Source organism: Epinephelus lanceolatus, chromosome 18 (genome assembly GCF_041903045.1).
Source record: "Epinephelus lanceolatus isolate andai-2023 chromosome 18, ASM4190304v1, whole genome shotgun sequence".
Classification (NCBI taxonomy): domain Eukaryota; kingdom Metazoa; phylum Chordata; class Actinopteri; order Perciformes; family Serranidae; genus Epinephelus; species Epinephelus lanceolatus.
Genome location: NC_135751.1, coordinates 14,967,529 through 14,986,899, shown reverse-complemented (window position 1 = coordinate 14,986,899; position 19,371 = coordinate 14,967,529). Strand labels below are relative to the sequence as shown.

The following is a 19,371-nucleotide window of genomic DNA, read 5'->3' as shown; positions in this document are numbered from 1 at the left end:
AGCTGCAGTAGGTAGAAAGCCTGAAAACGGTTGATTTTTGAGTCTCATCTGAGTTGTTTCGTTCGTCTCCGCCCTGAGCCCCTCCTACCAGACGAGCACCCGTGTATTTTATCCTAATTGGTTCTATTTCTCCCTCTCTGGGAGCCTCGGCTCTCCCCCTCTCCCCATCCCATCCCTCCCTCGCGGCTCTGCACATACTCCCGAGCCTCGGCTCTCCCTCTCCGCACAGCAGCCCTCCCCATCCCTCACTCGCGGACCGGCACATACTCCCGAGGCTCGGCTCTCGCTCTCCGCAAAGAGCCCTCGGATCCGCCCCCACAGCCGATCCCTGCGCCCTCCGGCCGGGCCTGGCCCCACCTCCCCCTTCCCCTCCCTCCGGGGCTTCAGGGAACCGAATTCTGTCTTCCTTTTTTTGGGTTTAGCCGTGTAGGCAGTTGTAGCCAATGCTGGAATAGCTATTTTACCTGATACACTGTTTGCCATTACCTCTCCAGGTACTCCGGCTTCCTCCCACAGTCCAAAGACATGCAGGTTGGGGATAGGTTAATTGGTGACTCTAAATTGCCCTTAGGTGTGAATGTGAGAATGTGAGTGTGAATGGTTGTCTGTCTCTATATCCCCTTTTACACTGCCAGATTTTCTGCGAATGTTGGGCCGTTTTGCCGGCAAGCTGCAAGTGTTAAGACACACAGAGCCAGATTGGTGAGTTGATCTGAGGTGCCCAACTTTCTGCCTCGTAGGGTAGTCATATTGGCGGAACCCTTTAAGTTTAAACAGACCGAAGTGGCCTTCCGCCATGGGAGGGGCTGTTGAAGACTTGTTGAAGGAGCTGTTGATGACTCCGCACGTGCGACCCACTGGCGGTGGATAAACAGGAAACAGCTGATAGCAGGAATTAGCAAGCAGCTAGTAGCAAGAGGGAAACGCAAACCTGACAGACACTGTAAAGATGAGCAACTGGGCAGACAAGGAATTGCGCACCCTCCTTGCCCTCGCAAACGAAGAGGCCATTAACCGTCAGATGACGGGAACGGTGAAGAACGGGCCGACTTACGAGAGAATCACCGAAGGACTGACCAGCTGCGGCTTCCCTCCCACATCACTGTTTACGTCACACGCTGAGCTACATGTTTTGTTACTTGCTCATGCCCCCCATTGCCCCGAAACTCCCCGATTTTGTTTTTATACTGCCAATGCTGGAAAAAGACTGATTGGGCTTCCTGCAAATTTGCACAATTCCTGTCTAAAAAGGGCTTATGTGTTGGGCCGACCCAACTGTGTGTGGATGCCGTGAAGCTGACACTGGGCGAGAGGCAGGATACACCCTGTACAGGTCACATCCTGCCTCTCGCCCAGTGTCAGCTGGGATAGGCCCCAGCCCCTCCGCAACCCTCAAGAGAGTAAGCGGTTACGAAAATGTATGGATGAACTTTGAGTACAGCCTAATCTATCAGTTAACAAGGCTGATACTAGCGGCTGACTTAAACAGTGTTGCCATACAGTTTGCCCACGAGGTAGCCTTGACAAGTTGATTTTGAATAACATTGGTGACAACTGTATTTAAGGGATCCATATCATGTTTTTGTTTGTTTGTTTATTCTGTGTTTATGTCAAGAAGCAAACAAACAAAAAACAAACAAACAGCGACGGCTCAGTTACAAACACCCACGTCTGCTAGCTAAAAGGCTGCTGCGATGGGTAGCTAAAACACAACCGTTTTTGTTGTTGTAGATCTTGAGAAGAGGTCTGCAGCTTGACAGGCATCAAACCTAGGTGTCACACCATCCATCATCAACAAAGTCAGCTCATGTACTACATGGCTTTAGACACATTAGTATGATACATATGAAAAATGCCAATATACTGTATCCATGCTTTGCAGAAACATAACAATGCCAACATTGTCTTGTGGCAACTAGGCTGCAAAAAAGTTCTATTTTTGATGTCTCTAATTTACAGTCAGGTGTTAATAATATTGTTTTATGTATAGTTTTCCTACATTATGCACACACATTCATACTGTGGAGCCATTTTTCCAGATCTGAGAGCAAAATAATACCAGACAGACCAAACCTCTACTGTTGATGTTGCTCTAACTGCCAAGCACTTACTATTTTTCCAAGAGAAAGATGTAGAGAAATCACCCAAGCCCACCACATAAGATACAGTACCTTCAAACTAAACAAATGAAGAAATACAGGGAGATTACAGAGAGGAAAGCCAGCAAAGTAAAAATGAAAAAATAACTGCCACCAATATGTTGAATGTTACAATTGCTCATATTTTATCTCCCATGAAACTTGGATTAGAGGAGTTTTTCAATCTCACAGCGTGTCCTTAGTGGCTCTGTGTAAACACATCAAACACCCACACAACATCAACTCTTAAGCAGTCTGTGCAAGGACGATATCGTCTTACCTTGTTTCTCATTTAAACCCACTTTTGCTACCATTTTTCTTCGCTTTAATGGTGCAGCTTTAGTTCATAGTTGGTTTGCCAATATCACGTCAGCCAATGAAGCATCTCTGTCCAACACAGTTAAGTTAAATAAGCCTCATCAATACAAGTAAACAGAGTTCCAAGCCAACTAAGCTTAAGTGCTCCTGTTCACTCAGTGCTTTGATGCATTGTTTAATAAAACTGAAGGTTTTACTCATCAGGAGGGATGCACTGATGAACAGCTGGTGTATGGAATAAGGTGACTTTCTGCTTGATTGGCCATGACTGATGTCAGCCAGCCTCAAATATGGACGATTCTGTGCAGGTCAAACTTACACACTTTCATGTCACATGGACAGCAGGACAGACAGTAACGGACTACAGCCACACACACTAAAACATGTCCTCAGTGTGGAAGTTCTTTACTGTCATTGAAGAAGAGACAAACTTCGCAATTTGGGCATTTGGGACTTTAAGGTATAAATACAACTGCAGAGGAACAACCACGAACGTTCAGAGCATAAACTTAATTACAGACTTAAAACACCATCACCCAGCTGAACATGCTCAATTACAAAAGCCAATGCAATGCAAATGCAAAACTAGAGCTAGTGAAAACACAGAGCCAGTCAAAAGCAAGCAGCCTCTGTAATCTTTCATTGGTATCGGCAATGAAAAGACCAAAGCCTTTACGAGGACAATCAAGATACACAGTGCAGAGTATATTACAATACTTCCCATTATCAGAATGATTTAATCTTGTGTCATGCCTCACACACAGCCTGCTACAAGCTGATTCCAAAGCACTATCAGTTTTACAACTAATATTTGGACATTTAACGCAAGCTTGCTGTCAGTGTTCAGCCTGACTGCACAGTAGGTGGACTAGGAATTCCAGCAACACCAAGTCCCTCTAAACTGTCAGGAAACCTACCAATCTAACAGCCACATTGGACACAATGTTGCAACAGTGTCACATAAACAAGACCAGGGTTCATGTAGTGTTGCGAGAATACACTGGAGATACGACCAAAGCAATGGATGAGGGCAAATTGGCAAGTTTGCCTAGCATGGCACACACACTGCAGTTGGCAGTGAATGAGGATCTGCTGTCCTAACAAAGCATCATTGATGTGGGCGACTGGAAGGAAGATTGTCCGGCATTTGAACACTTGCCCTCCTGCGGCTTCACGGCATCCACACACAGTTGGGTCGGCCTAAGAACCAATTGCAGCTAAATGTCCCTACTAGATGGAACAGCATCGACTGCTGGAATCACTGACAGAGCAGAGCCCTGCTCTGGGGACATACGCTGCAGAGCATAAGCTGCCAGCCACATGCAACCGTATCAGCTAGGGATCACTTATAATGTGTTGAGCCTCATTGCACCATTCAAGGGACTCACAAAAGAAATCAGCTCTTTGATAGCAACAGCTGCAGACGTCATTCCAGATAGCACTGCGCTTAAACAGGTTTTTGAGATAAGAGCAGACACAGACCATGGTGTGGGCAGGGCAAAAAATACATCATTGGAGACGGTTCAGAGAAGGTCCGGCAACATCAGAAAGGAGCTGCTGAGGAGTCTGTTGCAGAAGCATCCGTAGTACCTGTACCTTTGGACCCCTACCTGTCTGCATTGCCCATCAGCAGAAATGAAAATGCAGGACCTAATGGAGGATCAGTGACCTTTGAGTCCAGTGTACAAGCATTGACAGTGAGTGCTTGTTTAGGTTGGCTTAGAAGAGAGAAGAAACTGAGTATCTGGCAAGAAGGCAGAGATGCTTCTGATTGTGAAAAACCTTGCCATTATTTGCATGATTGTGATTATATTAGGCCTATCCACATGTTGACAACCTAAAGGTGCCTTGTTATAGAGTCCTGAACGGATCCAGTTTTGCAGTCTCATACCTGCAAAGCTTAGGACCAGAACCAACCTGTTACCCTCAATTATCTTCAAGTAAAATCCAGACCTGCCCTGACCCGATGATGTAAGTCCCATGACCCGACACACAGGCTACACAGTCACTCACTTTAAAGTGCCTATACTTGTACATGTACATGTAGAAACATGAATTCAAATCACAAATAAGTGTCGCATATTTGGCAGAATCAATCACCAACTACAGTGTGTTGCTGCTCACCATGCTGACATTTAATTGCCTTTGGACTTGTGCCTTTGCAGAAGATTATTTTCCATAGGTGCTGGATTTGTTGTTCTTTATTCACAAATCTAGCTGAGGAAAAGTCTGTTTCACTGGCTGTTGTGTTTGATGCCATGAGGTGTTTTTGCTCTCACCTGCTGCTTGGTTACAATTAATTCGTTTTTACCTGTGCTTGTACTTGAGAGTTTCTCTTAAAAAAATATATTTTTAGCCACTACACAACTTCTGTGTGGGTTGCTCGGCAGCGTAAATAAAGACAGTGCAGCCGGTGCAATTGCACTGGGGAAATAAACCTATGTTTAAAGATAAATGATAAAGAAGAAGTACATTATTGAAAATGGTGCCTTTTGCTATATACAGCATGTCTCCAAAAAGGCAAACTCATCTGCGTTATGATTTTCTTTTTTCCTTTAATTTTTTAAAATAGTCGGTAGCTATCTAAAAAAAAAAATGCTTTTTTTCTATATATGTTATAAAATCTTTAAATAAACGATAAAAACAATATAATTAAAAGATTAATGTCTTTCTTCGATATTTTTGTAAGATATGTAACAATTATTGCTGGGTGATATGTATGTTGATGTTGTCAAATGTAAATTCTCTATTCATGTCATGTCAAGATATACACGATAGCATGGGGTTTGTCATAATAGTGTGCACTGGGGTCCACTGTAACTTCCTTACGCCACTGCTTGGCGGGTACCTGTGGACTGTTATATACCTCTGTTTCTACGTTGCACCTGTTTACATTTGGAAGAGGAGAAATACAGCACTTGATTTTTAGTTGGACTTTAAAGAGACAACAGATAGGATTCGGTTTTTTTTTGTTTTTTTTAGCTTGGCACCACCTAGCGTCAGCGGTGTTGCTCGCACTGTTGCAACGACCAAATTGACCGTGGGGATCAGAGATAGGGAGAATGGCAACAAGGATGTCAGTCGACCAACACTCGCTACCCGGTCCCTGGTTCGGCGATTTGCAATGCTGGCCAGCTAGGAGTTAACTAGCACCCAGTACAGTGCAGTCCTCTCTCGGCTAGCTAACATTTAGCCGTGTTACTTACTGATCCATGAGAAAGAAAGCTAGCTGGACATCGATTTTGAAGCCTCTTTGGTCATGGAGCTCCCTCCATCTCTTTAACGCTTGACTGAGGTTTACGCTTGTTTTTCTTAATATTTGATGTAAGTGAATGACATTAGGTGTGTTGTTATTAGTTTGAAATTTCTTTATTAACGGGATAAACCCCTTGAGATGCGACATCTCGTTTCACCTGTTTTCTTTTTGGGAAAGTAAAACATGTCAGATACTGTGGGATGTAATGCAATTCATTTTCAGATTTTAGTTGTACCAAAAAAAAAAAAAATCTCTCTGCAGTTACCTGGAGCACTTTATTTTGAGATTTGTTTGAGTGAGTGAGAGTAAGAGATGTACCTGTAGCTCTGTGCACTTTGGGAGAAATAAAAAAGTTATTTAAAAGTCAATGTTTTATTATTAACATAAAGTTGAATTTTCCTTCAAAGCGAAGTTACAAAAAGTTAGAGAGAAAGAAATTCAATACACTCGGAATCAGCAGGTCAGACCTTTAAAAAATTAGAATCGGCCAAGAAAATTACAATCTGCTCATCTCGACTCATCAACATTCATCAGCCTCCTGCTAATTACAGAGTAGAGCATTTTCTCCCTGTGTGATTAGAAAGGATTTTTTTAATGTCTTTTTTTTTTTTTCATTTTTTAATTGAACTCCCTGAACCTGCTATGAGGTAGAGTAAAACAGAAAACAAATATTCAAACCCAGAATATAGCTAATTTTTTTGTAGTTTGTCTGAAATGTTTGGCAGCTGCGAATCGTTAGCAAAACATCAGATAATTTTCGCCATGCATCGTTGAGGCTACACAAATTATTATAAAACAGCTTTGAAACACACAACGAGACACGAGACTAATTTGCCGCAAGATCAACCAAGTGTGTGGGCTTCAGATTATTTTGACTTGAGCACACGTTGTTTCTCATTGTTTGGCCGGATGTTTGGCAACACCGACAGCCCTGTGATCTCATCCTTGAATGTGTGATGAAAAGACATTTTTAACTCAGGAGCTATGAAGCCCACACATAAACCTAAAGAAACCTTTCACACTGCCAAAACAAATTAGCATAGAAACCCCAAAAAGGCATGTGCACACACGCAGGCACATTATGCGCACACAGAAAGAGAAACATTGTTCCTAAACAGCAGAACGAGGACTGTGACAATGTTGAAAGAGTAAAACACATCCGTCTATAATGAATAACTGGTCAAAATACAAAAATACAAAGAACAGGGACACAGTATGGAAATGTCAAATGCATGCATGCACACTTTTTTTTCCTCTAACACCTACTGTATTCTTCACACACACACACACACACACACACACAAATACACACAGCCTACAGCTAAAGTCAGAGGCAGCCTTCCAGAGCCTGGATCCACAGGCTGAATAATTAGCTTGGAGCCATAAAGGGGGTTTCTCAGTCCAGCTATGCAGTCAGTGTAAAGAACAGCTCAAAGGCTCAACATATCTAATTTGCAATTCTAAAACATAAGGGAAATCACTGATTAATTAGGGATATAGCCAACCCAAGCGTCGGATACAATTACACTGCACTCCATGGCTGCGACGCCATGGCATGCATTTCCTATGAAATATTCCGGTGTGCTTTCGTCAACAACATTGTCTTAGATCAGAAGACACGAAGTGATAAACTGGGCATGAGAGAGCGGCCTGTAAATATAAACCACAATTAAACTTTCATAGATTCATGTTAATGAGGCCTTGAATGTTTATCGCAGAATGCCGCATGAATAATGCTTAATGGCCCAACGGTGGCTCTGTGACACTTGAGTCCGGCGCGAGGAAGGTGACAGTCGTAGATGATTCATGCCAGCCTTGTCTGTGAAAGCACAGGTGAGGCCGTGACACTGGCAAGTAGATAAAACACAAGGGAGGCGAATAAAAACAGTGTATCTTGTGGCGAGCTTCCATTCATCAAAACCCCAGTTTGATTTAAATGACAGTGATGGCAGGCAAAGCAATCAATAGCTTTCTCTATACTTTATTAGTTTTCTAATCTGACTGCTTACATTGGGAGGGCAGCTTCACCTTCCGCCTTCTCCTTGAACTTATTGGTTTTCAAATGAACAGAAAAGATAAATCCCTGGGGAGCCGCTGATTAAGCCAAGAGATTGATAGCCCTGTGGTAGCCACTCATTATATCTAATAGTTGTTGTCAGGGTTCATAGAATAATCTAGATATGGCTTCCTTTGTGATGAGGCAGAGGAGGTTCTGCTGGGGCTCCTCGATCATCTTGGAGTCACTGTCACTGATGATAACATGTTACGCTGAGGAGCTCATTTGTGTCTGGATAAGCACCCCGATCACTTTAACGTAAAAAGTCACAACGGAAATCTCACTAGGTCAGACACACCAAACAGTGTGTGTGTTCTTGTGTAACAAGTGTTCAATGCATTTCCCTCTTCATGATTTACTATGAGTGCTTTCAAACCCACATTGTTTACATCTTACCCAGCTGTAGAATTGCTGATCTCTGGTGAAAGAAAGAGGTTGCTTTATAGCCCCAGTTACTGTTTAGAAACTCCAAAGGGTACCTTTAAAGCAGTATTAATTACTGCAGTTTTTAGGCCACTTGGGTGCAGTGGAACAAGCTGAACACACAACACTGGCATACTGTTATCCTATAGCTGCTATGGCTGATATGTTCAAATTGTATTTCAGTCCACCAGACAAATTTAACACTCTTTTTAGCTACAAATTGGTCTTAACTTAGCTTGATTAGCTGGTTGCTAACTGCAACGAGTTTCGTCGTATTTGTGATGCAGCTGTTGTTTTTGTCAGTGTGTGCATGTGGAACACAGTCTCACTCCGAAGATGTTGGAATCTGGTGCTTGGGCAGTGACTTCCAGCCTCAGAAACTAACATAAAAAGGCGTCCTTTAACATCGGCATGATATGTGGCCGGTTGGCGTTATAGTTTAACGGCACTCGGCAGCGTCACGGGGGAACGCGGCAGGCATGATGGTGAAAAGGCCAAGAAATATTTGACCCTAAAGGTCAAGTTACAAGCAAAACATGCTCACTTAGATTGATCAACCTTGAATGGAACAGATTGACAAGCAGAGTGAAACAAACATTGCGTGGCAGAACAAGTTATGGTAGAATGCCAAGTATAAAGGTAAAAGAAGGGCAAGCTCTGGAAACGGCAGGAAATCGCAACCACACACATACAAACACATGGAAAGTTAAGAGGAGTATAAGAATGTTTGGTGAACTGTTCTATGGTGCTGTCTCTTTGTTGCGGTTGTGTCTTCAATAAATGGTCCGCAAGGCTGCAAATCGACCCCAAATCATATGAGTCGTTCTTCAATATGTGACAAGGACGAAAGTTAAGGTGGCAAATGTCCAAGTGGGGTGGGTGGGAGTGGTGGTGGATGGGTCCAACAAGCGCAGACTTTCACACGAGAGATCGGTGTTCACGTCTCGTAACATTCTAAAGCCAAACCCTGTTCTTTTTTCCTAAACCTAACCACTTCCACTCGTTGCCTAAACCAAACCATGTGTGTTTGTTGTTGAAGGAAGTGATGTACCGACATAGTGCATTTATTTCAAAAGAGACTGTATGTAAGCGTTACATTTCCTGTGAAAGAAGGAAGTGTATCTTGAAAGACGAGAACTTGACATGGTGTCCTAGAACATCGACAACCAACGCACCCCAGGGTACCTTGCACGTCGTATGTGGACATGGAAAGTCCATGACCAAAACATCAATATGTGCCAAGGTTGGAGTGAGAATGTATTGATGTGTGCAGTGTGTGTATGCATGTATATGAAGTAGGTGTTTTAGATGACGAGATGGTCATTAGTGGAACCAACTTCCAACTCCTGCAGATGATTGGTTGACGGACAGTCCATGGAGAGCCAAAACTCTCTAGGCAGAAGGAAAAGCATCTTCCTTCTCTCCCAACTGGCCACTCGAGTGCATACACAGATCGATTGTATCCTATGTTCTGCTGGAGGTAGCAGGGGTGGGCTGTCGATTTTGTTAACTATGCTTTCTCCTGTTTTATCAAGTTAGTGGTTAGTGGATATATTTTGGTTTCTTTTATTTGTCCAGGTTAGATTTGATGGCTTAATAAAGGTAATTTGTTTTGTTGGTCTTGGCTGCCTGAAGTCTAATTAATAAACCAATATAACTGCAAATAAGTGTGATTGTTTGCACATCCGTTTAGTTGTCCTTGTGACTGCGTGAGAATTGGGGAAGGTGGAGGCTTGATTCATGTTAAGGTTCTCCACTGAAAACAACTGTTGTTTAGGGCTAAAAATGAGCTTGAATAGGGTTTTAAGACTGAAACAAGTAACAAATTTGTGGCCCAAAAACCAAAACCAAAACAAATAGCTGAAAGACACTAAACATTGTCATTTAATCCACTGTCAACATAAAAATATTGATTAGTGCAGCTTTTTGTGCAAAAAATGAGGATGCAATTGCACTTTGAGTAAGTTGTAAATTAAAAAAAAAAGCACAAACTGTCTTTGCAAAAACTTGAGGAATCCATCCAGAGACAACTATAAGCCATTTTTCTTTTTGTGAAGTTTGAGATGAATAAATATCTTCTTATAAAGCAAATTTAAAGTCGTTTCCATAAACATGAGCTTTCAGTGTGCCGTGTTCACTGACTGTGAGAGATTTCTCAGTCATCTCTGTCACCGTTTGGAGTCACCAATCTGTAAAAGATGCCACTGCAGTTTTAAAAATGAGAACATGACAAATTCACAAAAAAGCTCTGTCGCAGATCAGATATTACAGAAGCCTCCCTTTGTATTCGCCTGTGTCCTCATTTTGATTGGAAAGATGTAAATACTCTGATTCACGTGCAGAACAAAAGGAAACACTCTGGAGTTCATGCTACCTGTAGATGGCAGGGCTGTCAATTCTGCCTGGGCAGGAACTTACAGAAAATTACAGGGGGAAAAAAAGACGAACTCTGCAGGTAAAACTGAACTTTTAATTGTGATCACGACACTTAGCTGAGCTGTAATTTAGCCCCAGGTAGGACGAAAACTTTCATTTCATGTCTTATTTTAAAAAGAGCAGGTGAATGGATATTGCTTCAGTCTGTACTGTAGCTGACCTCAGCAGCTCCACTTGCAGAGTAGGGGTCAATTTTAGATTAAAATACAAAAAGAGTATTGAGGGTATAATTTAAGAAACATCTCCTGAGAATACTAATAAAAAAGTAATGAAACATCATCAAAATTTTCACCTTGCAAGCTCAAAATTGTTGTCTCTTTCCTCAACAATTAGAGTGAAACAATTGAGGATTAGCAGCTCATTGCAGATAATGAAAAGTAGATTCACTTCATGTTCAGCCAAATCAATAGAGGTGAAAGCGAATTGAGTCCCGCCCCGCTGGCTTGAGTTGAAGTACTGATGGACCATTTTTGTTTTGGCCTGCGACACCCATCTGCCAGGCCTGAGATGATGCAGCTGACACACAGCTGCCCCAGCACCACCAAGACACAACACCACTGGCTTAGAGTCAGCATGCTGATGATCAGCTCATGGATCAGTCTCCCTAATGATCCTCCCTTCACTCTCTACTGCCTCACCACTTTTAGGATCTGCTGATAAAATAGAAGCACCGGTTAATGCTGGCATTAAATTCACCCCTCGGTCTCTGCCACGTCCTCTGCCTGCCTCCACCCAAACACAGCATAATCTGTAACACCAACCTCGCTGATAACGAAGACGACAAAAAGAGAAGACAGCTCTCTCCTGTGCGGGCTGACGAGACTGATAATGCCAGCGAGGTCACAAGAAGTTTGCCTCATCAGTCTGCCCGAATCTCTCCTCACAGGGATATCTGTACCAAGCTGAGATCAGAGATTGAGGAAGTGGATGTGAGGTTAATGAATGCCACTAAGCTGCACTGCTGCACCTCGAATCACCACTATTTAAATTAACACCAAGAATATTTGTGTGGTATGAGTGCGGATAGGAGAGAAGATGCCCAGGACAGAAAGGGTCTCTGCTGTTCTTCTGCTACTCCAAATATGCCTCCTCTTCCTCCTACTGGGCGTGAACCTTCTGCCTCAAGCTGTCGCCCCAATCTTCGCAAAAAAACAGGCTCTTCTTCTGGAATCCATGTTCATGCTTGTCCTGGTTTGCTAAGGGGTAGAGTGAACTAAATGTGCCGAACTTAATCAGCAGATTTATGGAATCTGATACAAATTACTCGTTAGCCGCAGTCTGACTCCACAAAAAAACTTTAAACGGGGAAAAAATGCTTTTAATTTCCGCGTTATGAAATGTCAGGTCTTTGTCAGGTAAATCATGTTTTAATTAATGATTTAATCATCAAACATGGTCTTGATTAAACCAAGACAAAGTGCAGCCGTTCTCATTGAGTCAGCCCCTCCCAATCTCATTTTAATGAGCGTAGCGTGCGTGAGTAAGGAAGTGGAGTCTCAGTTTTGTTTGAAGGTTCTGGATATGAGATTCGGACCATTATTATACTACAACAATTTGCTATGTAATGATACAGGCTAGTGAGGTAATGGCGTCCTGAGCACAGAATGAAGTCACTCTACCTCTGCGAGAGTTCCGCTGTTCGTTCCCATGTGTGTATCCCACTGGCTAGCTAACCGCCACCACTCTGCACTGCATTCACTGTGGTTACCGCTGATAATGCCGTCCTGACAACAGTCACAAAACGGTAGCACCCTCACCCACCAAAACACTGTCAGCACTGTTTGTGCTGTTAGCACCATTAGTTGCTAGCCCCTGGCTCAGAAACCTCCATGTTGAGTGTAAACAATCCTGACTCAGACTCTGAATCATAGATATGTATCACAGATGTGCTCTAAATGTCGCATACAGCTCCTTTAATAATACTATTAATTGTAAGCGGTAAAGACAGTGCCGACCCATGGCATAGGCAGTATAGGGGAATGCTAAAGGTGCTGTCATCCATAGGGGGCGCCACAAATTGGAGAAGAAAAAAAGTCAAAATAATTATCTTTTTTTTTTTTTTTTTTACGAATACTATTACTACTGTTATTTTGAACTATTACATGAGGCCACAACAACATAACTACACAGCCTACTAAATAATAGAGGGGCCTTTTTTTTCTAGCCCCCCCCCCCCCCCTCCCCAGCTCATACACTTTACCTGCTGGAGATGGGCAAGTCATCTGACGTCACGTGAACCCTGAAACACGCTGTATCTTAATCATGTCAAAACGACAAAAGCTCTCTGGTGCCCACTCAACAACACCACTGAGAGGAGTGGATGTGGAGAGAAAGAACGTTAAATCAGCAGGAGGAGAGCTAGTTATCATTACCTCAAAGCAGCTGGAGGCCGCAACCAACAGCTCACAGAGGTTGCAATGATTTACATTGTGAAGCGTTCAAGCAAAAATAGTTATTAGGTGAAGGTAAATTACAATGTTCTCATGATGTCTTGGATGTAGTCTTGTAAAATGTAGCTTTTGGTGAGAAACTTGAATAATTACAGCTGTCTGAAGGAGAAATATGTTATGATGTTTTCACAGCACTATAAAACAGATATTAGAGGGAATTATGATGTATCATATATAGTAAAAAGGCTTTTTGCTTATCTTTTAAAGATCTGTTTTCATGTGAAAGAAGGTTATGTTAAAGATTGTTTCATAAATGTGTATTGATTTTGTGCTCATTTAAAGTTTGAATTAAATGACTTTTTTTATAGTGTAGATATCTATGTTTCCCTGGCACAACAGAAGAATTAATAACAACAAAAAACAAAAGACACACCAATATAAAAACATCGGCTGTTGGCAAAATTGTTATTGTTATTAGTGTCAGTATTGGCCCAGAAATTTAAAATCAGTGCGCCCCTAGTTCAGTTAGAAAGCTAATTTGTATGTTTTATTGTTGTTTTTTTTACAATGTCATATGTTATTTCATTGTTTATTCTTCTGTACTAATTCATTAGTAATTCTTTTTTTAATGAGTATTGATTTATACTGTATGATTGTTATTAGGGTGGCACGATGGTGTGGTGATTAACACTGTCGCCTCACAGCAAGAGGGTTCCTGGTTTGATCCCAGGAGGGAGCCCCTCTGTGCGGAGTTTGTGTGTTCTCCCCGTGTCAGTGTGGGTTTTCTCCAGGTACTCTGGCTTCCTCCCACAGTCCAAAGACATGCAGGTTAATTGGTGACTCTAAATTGCTTGTAGGTATGAATGTGAGTGTGAATGGTTGTTTGTCTCTGTGTGTCAGCCCAGTGATAGTCTGGTGACCTGTCCAGGGCGTACCCTGCCTCTCGCCCAACGTCGCCCCCTGCGACCCCCAAGAGGATAAGCGGTTACGAAAATGGATGGATGATTGTTATAACAAATGTACAACATTTTTCTGAAAGCATTTAGGTTGGTTTTTTTGTTTGTTTTTACAGTTTTTCAAATTGATCCAGTTTGTCAAATAACTGACTTTGAAATTCTACAGTGGGTTTAGGCCAAAATACATTTTTGATCTGCTCTTTTCTGATCACTATAAACAGATATCTGTAGGCAACGGGACAAGATTTTAGTACTGAGAGTGTTCTGGTTTTTGTTTGTCCATTTTGATGCCTGCAAGTAAACAGTTCATGTGGAGAGCATGAGAGGCTGAACTCATTAGCGAAAATGCAATCTCAGAACCCATCGGCTATAGCCTGGTGATGATTTGGCTTTTTATTAGCTCTTAATCTAATTCATCTGCATTCATATGCAGATATCTGTTTATAGAGATTATCTGTGTCTAGTTGTTAATCAAACTGCAAACAATGAGCTGCGCACAGAAGAGAAAGTCTTGGCCCGAATATCCGCCGGCAACACTGGATCTCCCGAAATATTGGCCGTTGCCTCAAGAGGCTTATCGTTGTCAGATGATAGCCGATGGGTTCTGAGATTGTGAACTGTTCATCTCTCAGATTGTCTGAGACAGATCTTCTTACGTTCCCCAGAGTCAAAACTAAACACAAAGAAGCAGCATTCAGTTTTTATGCACCAAATATTTGGAACAAACTCCCTGAAAACTTGAGATCTTTTCCAACTCTCTGTTGGAAAATCAGATCTTAAGAACCATTATGTTTGCCACTGTGTTTTTATAAAACAGTGTACCGCACTGTAGCTGCACTGTAATTTTACTGTTTATATTATTTCATTATTTCAATCTTTGACATTACTTTGTTTTTATCCTTTTTAATCGTATTAATGTGTGTCTTATCACACTGTCTTTATATTGTCTTGTGTTTCTTTTATATCTTTTCTAATACCTTTATGTCTTAAGTAAAGCACTTTGAAAAAAGATGCAATAAAAATACATTTGCTGTGTTGTGAACTCCCTTCAGGTGTTGCTGCAGCTGCTGACAAATATTATCACAAAGAACTCTGTTAACTCTGATATTGACGTGTTTTTAATTAATGTGTGATTAACCTCCATCTCTGTGGTCAGGAAACACAGGAAAAAACACAGAGATCAGCTCGATAAAAATTGGCTCCCTGATGCTGGGAAAAATGTCGACCAGCGTGTTGGTGTTGCAGCTGCCCTGGTTTTCTATGGTAACAGTAATATCATCACACTTTAGCTGCTGCACTGTAATTTCTGTTTCATTTTAATTAACCCCTGCAACACTGAGCAGGAGGTTATGACCTTTACAATACATACAGTACGTCATACGTGTTTTTTTGGTAACACTTAATAATTTCAATTTTCAATTTTATTTATAAAGCCCAATATCACAAATCACAATTTGCCTCACAGGGCTTTACAGCATACAACATCCCTCTGTCCTTAGGACCCTCACAGCGGATAAGGAAAAACTCCGCAAAAAAAAACCTTTAACGGGGGAAAAAAAACAGTAGAAACCTCAGGAAGAGCAACTGAGGAGGGATCCCTCTTCAAGGACGGACAGACATGCAATAGATGTCGTACAGAACAGATCAACATGATAAATTAACAGTAATCCGTATGACACATCTCACATTCTCCGTCAGATGGAGAATTGGTACACCACTTCCCCTCACGTGAAAGTGCAAAACCAAGAGGAAGGGCCAAGATAAGAGCTAAGGGGACGAAATGGAATTGGTCCTAGGTCTGTAAGGGCTTAGGGCTTGCATCAACGAGTCTGTAAGATATCCATTTGGGATTGGGGAAATAAGACTTGAAGGTATCAACATAAGGGTGACATGACACTGTCATAACTATGACATGACCAGTGTTGGGTAAGGGTTACTTTAAAAGTAATCAAAGTACTTTTCACGTTACTTTGTAACGCGTTATACCCAACTCTGGACATGACGCTGTCATGAACTTGTCATAAATATTATATACATGTCATAAACATTTTTGACTGCTGTCATTAAGTGTCATTTGGTTTTTGTAATGAAAAGTTGACATTGTTTGGGTTGTCTTGATTGTGACAACTTGACATTAATTAAAGTGACATTACCAGAAGATGTCTTTGTCATGACAAGTTGACATTAAATTTGTTTGGGATGTCCTTATTATGACAACTTGACATTAACCAGGATGACATTACAAGAAGATGTCTTTGTCATAACAATAACAACCATTATGTCAACTTGTCATGAACACAAAAAGAGGTGCATTTCTTGTTAATATCAAGTTGTTATGACAAAGACAACTTCTGGTAATGTCATCCTGGTTAATGTCAAGTTGTCATTATGAGGACATCCCAAACAAATTTAATGTCAATTTGTCATAACAAAGACATCTTCTGGTAATGTCATCCTGAATAATGTCAAGTTGTCATTTTAAAGGGCCAGTGTGTAATATTTGGCATGGTTTATTGTCAAATCTGAATCTGAATCTGAATCTGAATATTCTACCCATTAATATGTTTATACAAGTGTATAATCGCTATAAAATAAAATTCGTTTGGATTTTGTAGCCTTATAATTATGCTTTTATATATATATATATATATATATATAGCAAGGGCCGTGCTTTAGAGAGGTTGCCATCTTGTGCTGCCATGTATGTAAGGCAGCCCGAGCGGACAACCCAGCCAGCCAGAGAACGCGTTTCGCGTGTATAAATGAACCAACGAAGACAGCGGAAGGAAGGAAGAAGGAGGAGGAAACAGCAGAGTGTTAGTAGTTCGTCGATAGAGAGTAGTGAAAAGATTTTTTAGTTATAAAGTTTGCAAATGGACCACACTTACCACGCAACAGGAGAGAATGAACCTGAACCGTCATCTGCGAGGAAAAGAAGACGCAACTTCACTCCTTGTGATGCACTCTCTGCGGCGCTTTTCCTCCTGATGATATATCTCCCCAACGATGGTAGCGGTAGCACCGAATCCCATTCTGTGTATTCAGCCTCTCTTCTCGCCCGCTCAGCATCAAACACATGGAGTTCCTCATCTGTATGCTCCGGCTCAAACAGGTATGGCTCTGGGTCTGTGTCCGCTACAAGAAACTCTTCAAAATCACGTTCAAAGTCGTCCATTGCAGCTACTATAGTCCAGAGATATCGCTAGGCTAAATAAACAGCTGAGCTCTGTTTACAGGCTACGCTGTCAGTCAGTGTGCGGGCTGGAGATTGGCGGAGCAGAGAGGGGAGGGGCTACCCGCTAGGTACTGTAAACGAGTATGTGTGTATTAAGTGTGTGTGTTACGCTAGAAGAGTCAGAGTTTGGGACGGAGTCTTTTACCCCCTGGAGTGTTACCGGAGTTTCTGGAGTGCTCAAATAAACGGGCCTTTTTCCCGAACGCTCCTCTGGTCTCCTGCTCGTGAGGGATTCATTACAATATCGTAACATGGTTTAGATTTCTAAATAAACATTCACCTCGTCTCTAGATAGACCTACTCCTGAAAAACTCGTGTCTGCGCAAGGCTTTTTGTCCCTACGAGGCCACCGTCATTTACCTGACGGGAGGGGTGAGCGAGTGAGCCCTGCAATCTAGAATTTGACCACTGATATCACTGTTTTCGACCAATTTACACACTGGCCCTTTAAGGACATCCCAAACAAATTTAATGTCAACTTGTCATGACAAAAACATCTTCTGGTAATGTCACTTTGATTAAAGTCAAGTTGTCATAATCAAGACAACCCAAACAATGTCAACTTGTCATTACAAAAACTGAATGAAACTTAATGACAGCAGTCATAAACGTTTATGACATGTACATAATGTTCATGACAGGTTCATGACCTTGTCATGTCATAGTTATGACAGTGTCATGTCACTCTTATGTAGATACCTTTAAGTAAAGTGTAACCATTTTTTTTAAACTTGGGTGTTAATGTTTTTAAGTGGATTTTGTGCTTTTGTTTTTATTTTTCTGTCCACCGAACAAAAAATATAATGAATAAAAAATGCTGCAAAAGTAACAGTTTGAGTCTTAGCCACAATTAAGACAGTATTCCACCCATTTAACATTGCTCTCAGATGACACTGTCAGACAGACAGGAGAAACAGCATCTTTATTTATTCAACACATTCTTCTTTCTTATCAAAGCCTGGCGCCTACATTACCAACAATGTAACTCAACCGCAGTTCAGCTGGTATTTTGGGTGTGTTGTACTAGTGTTCGCTGATGTAGCCTCAGGCTGCTGGCCTCAAGCAGAGATGAGTAGCAGGCTACAGAGGTCTGGTAAACTCACTTCTTTCTGAATCAACACTTTGATTTCTTTAGGGTTTCCAACTTGTAGTCTTCACCTCCAACTGACATCAACAAAAGTGACATCACTTTCCCCTAAGAGTTATAATATGTAGTCATTATGTGACTTGTGATATTTATAAAGATATCATGCTATTTTAGGATTGAGCAACAGTTTAAGCCTGAGAAAGAGATGAATAGGGGCTCAGGTTTTATTTGCTCTGGCAGATGCACCTGTTCCCTCTTCTGTTCAAACTGATTTCACAAACATTTATCTAAAATGGGTTGGGTTTGGCACGACTTCTTTCAGAGCCTTCGCACTCAATGCATGATGTCATTTTTGGCTCACAAACCCTCGTATCAGGACACAAGGGTGAGAAAACATAAATATGACTGATGTGAAACTTTCTGCTTAAGTACAATTTTCAAAATCTGATGGCAAAAATGGCAGCACTGGTTCACAGACAATGTTACACCATGACAGCTCATCTCTGCACACTTGTCCGTCCCTCAGCACTACGTCACATGTTTCGTTTCTGTGACTGCCTGAAGGTCCATCCATCTACAGCTGTTGGTAACTCCCTCATGGAAGCTGAAAATGAACTGATAGACTAATTCACATTTGCGAATTGGCCTGGTGAAGTCAGGCAGCTAACAGTTTCTCCTTTGAGATCAAAAGGAGCAGAAAATGTAAGTGTAAAGAGAGATATGCTGCAGGATATGCTTTTAGTTTCTCATCTCATGCTTTTGATGCTGCTATTTTATGTTTGACTGAGCATATGTTCATGCTACTCTGCCGTTTTGATTTAAAGACAATAGGGAGCAGTTGTTTTGGATCAGGACCCACACCTTACTAACATTTAGATGGAGCAGGAGGCCTTTTAAAGTTTGGGGAGCAACTAATCAGAACAAAAGGTGGAGGTGCTTGGAAATATGTGTGAACAAAGGTACTTATATGAATCATTTTTAAAAATGTTTACTTAAATAAGTGCATCTAATGATAAGCAAAACATTGGTAGGCTGTTTGTCCAGCTGGCTCCCCATGCCTATGATTATAACATAAG

At 41.6% G+C, this 19,371-nt stretch overlaps 1 protein-coding gene across 2 annotated transcripts in view; it reads right to left on the bottom strand.

Moving 5' to 3' along the window:
* The window catches only part of asic2 (acid-sensing (proton-gated) ion channel 2), a 582,019-nt gene that overhangs the window by 177,570 nt on the left and 385,078 nt on the right, over window positions 1–19,371 (bottom strand). The gene's annotated exons all lie outside the window — the stretch shown is intronic.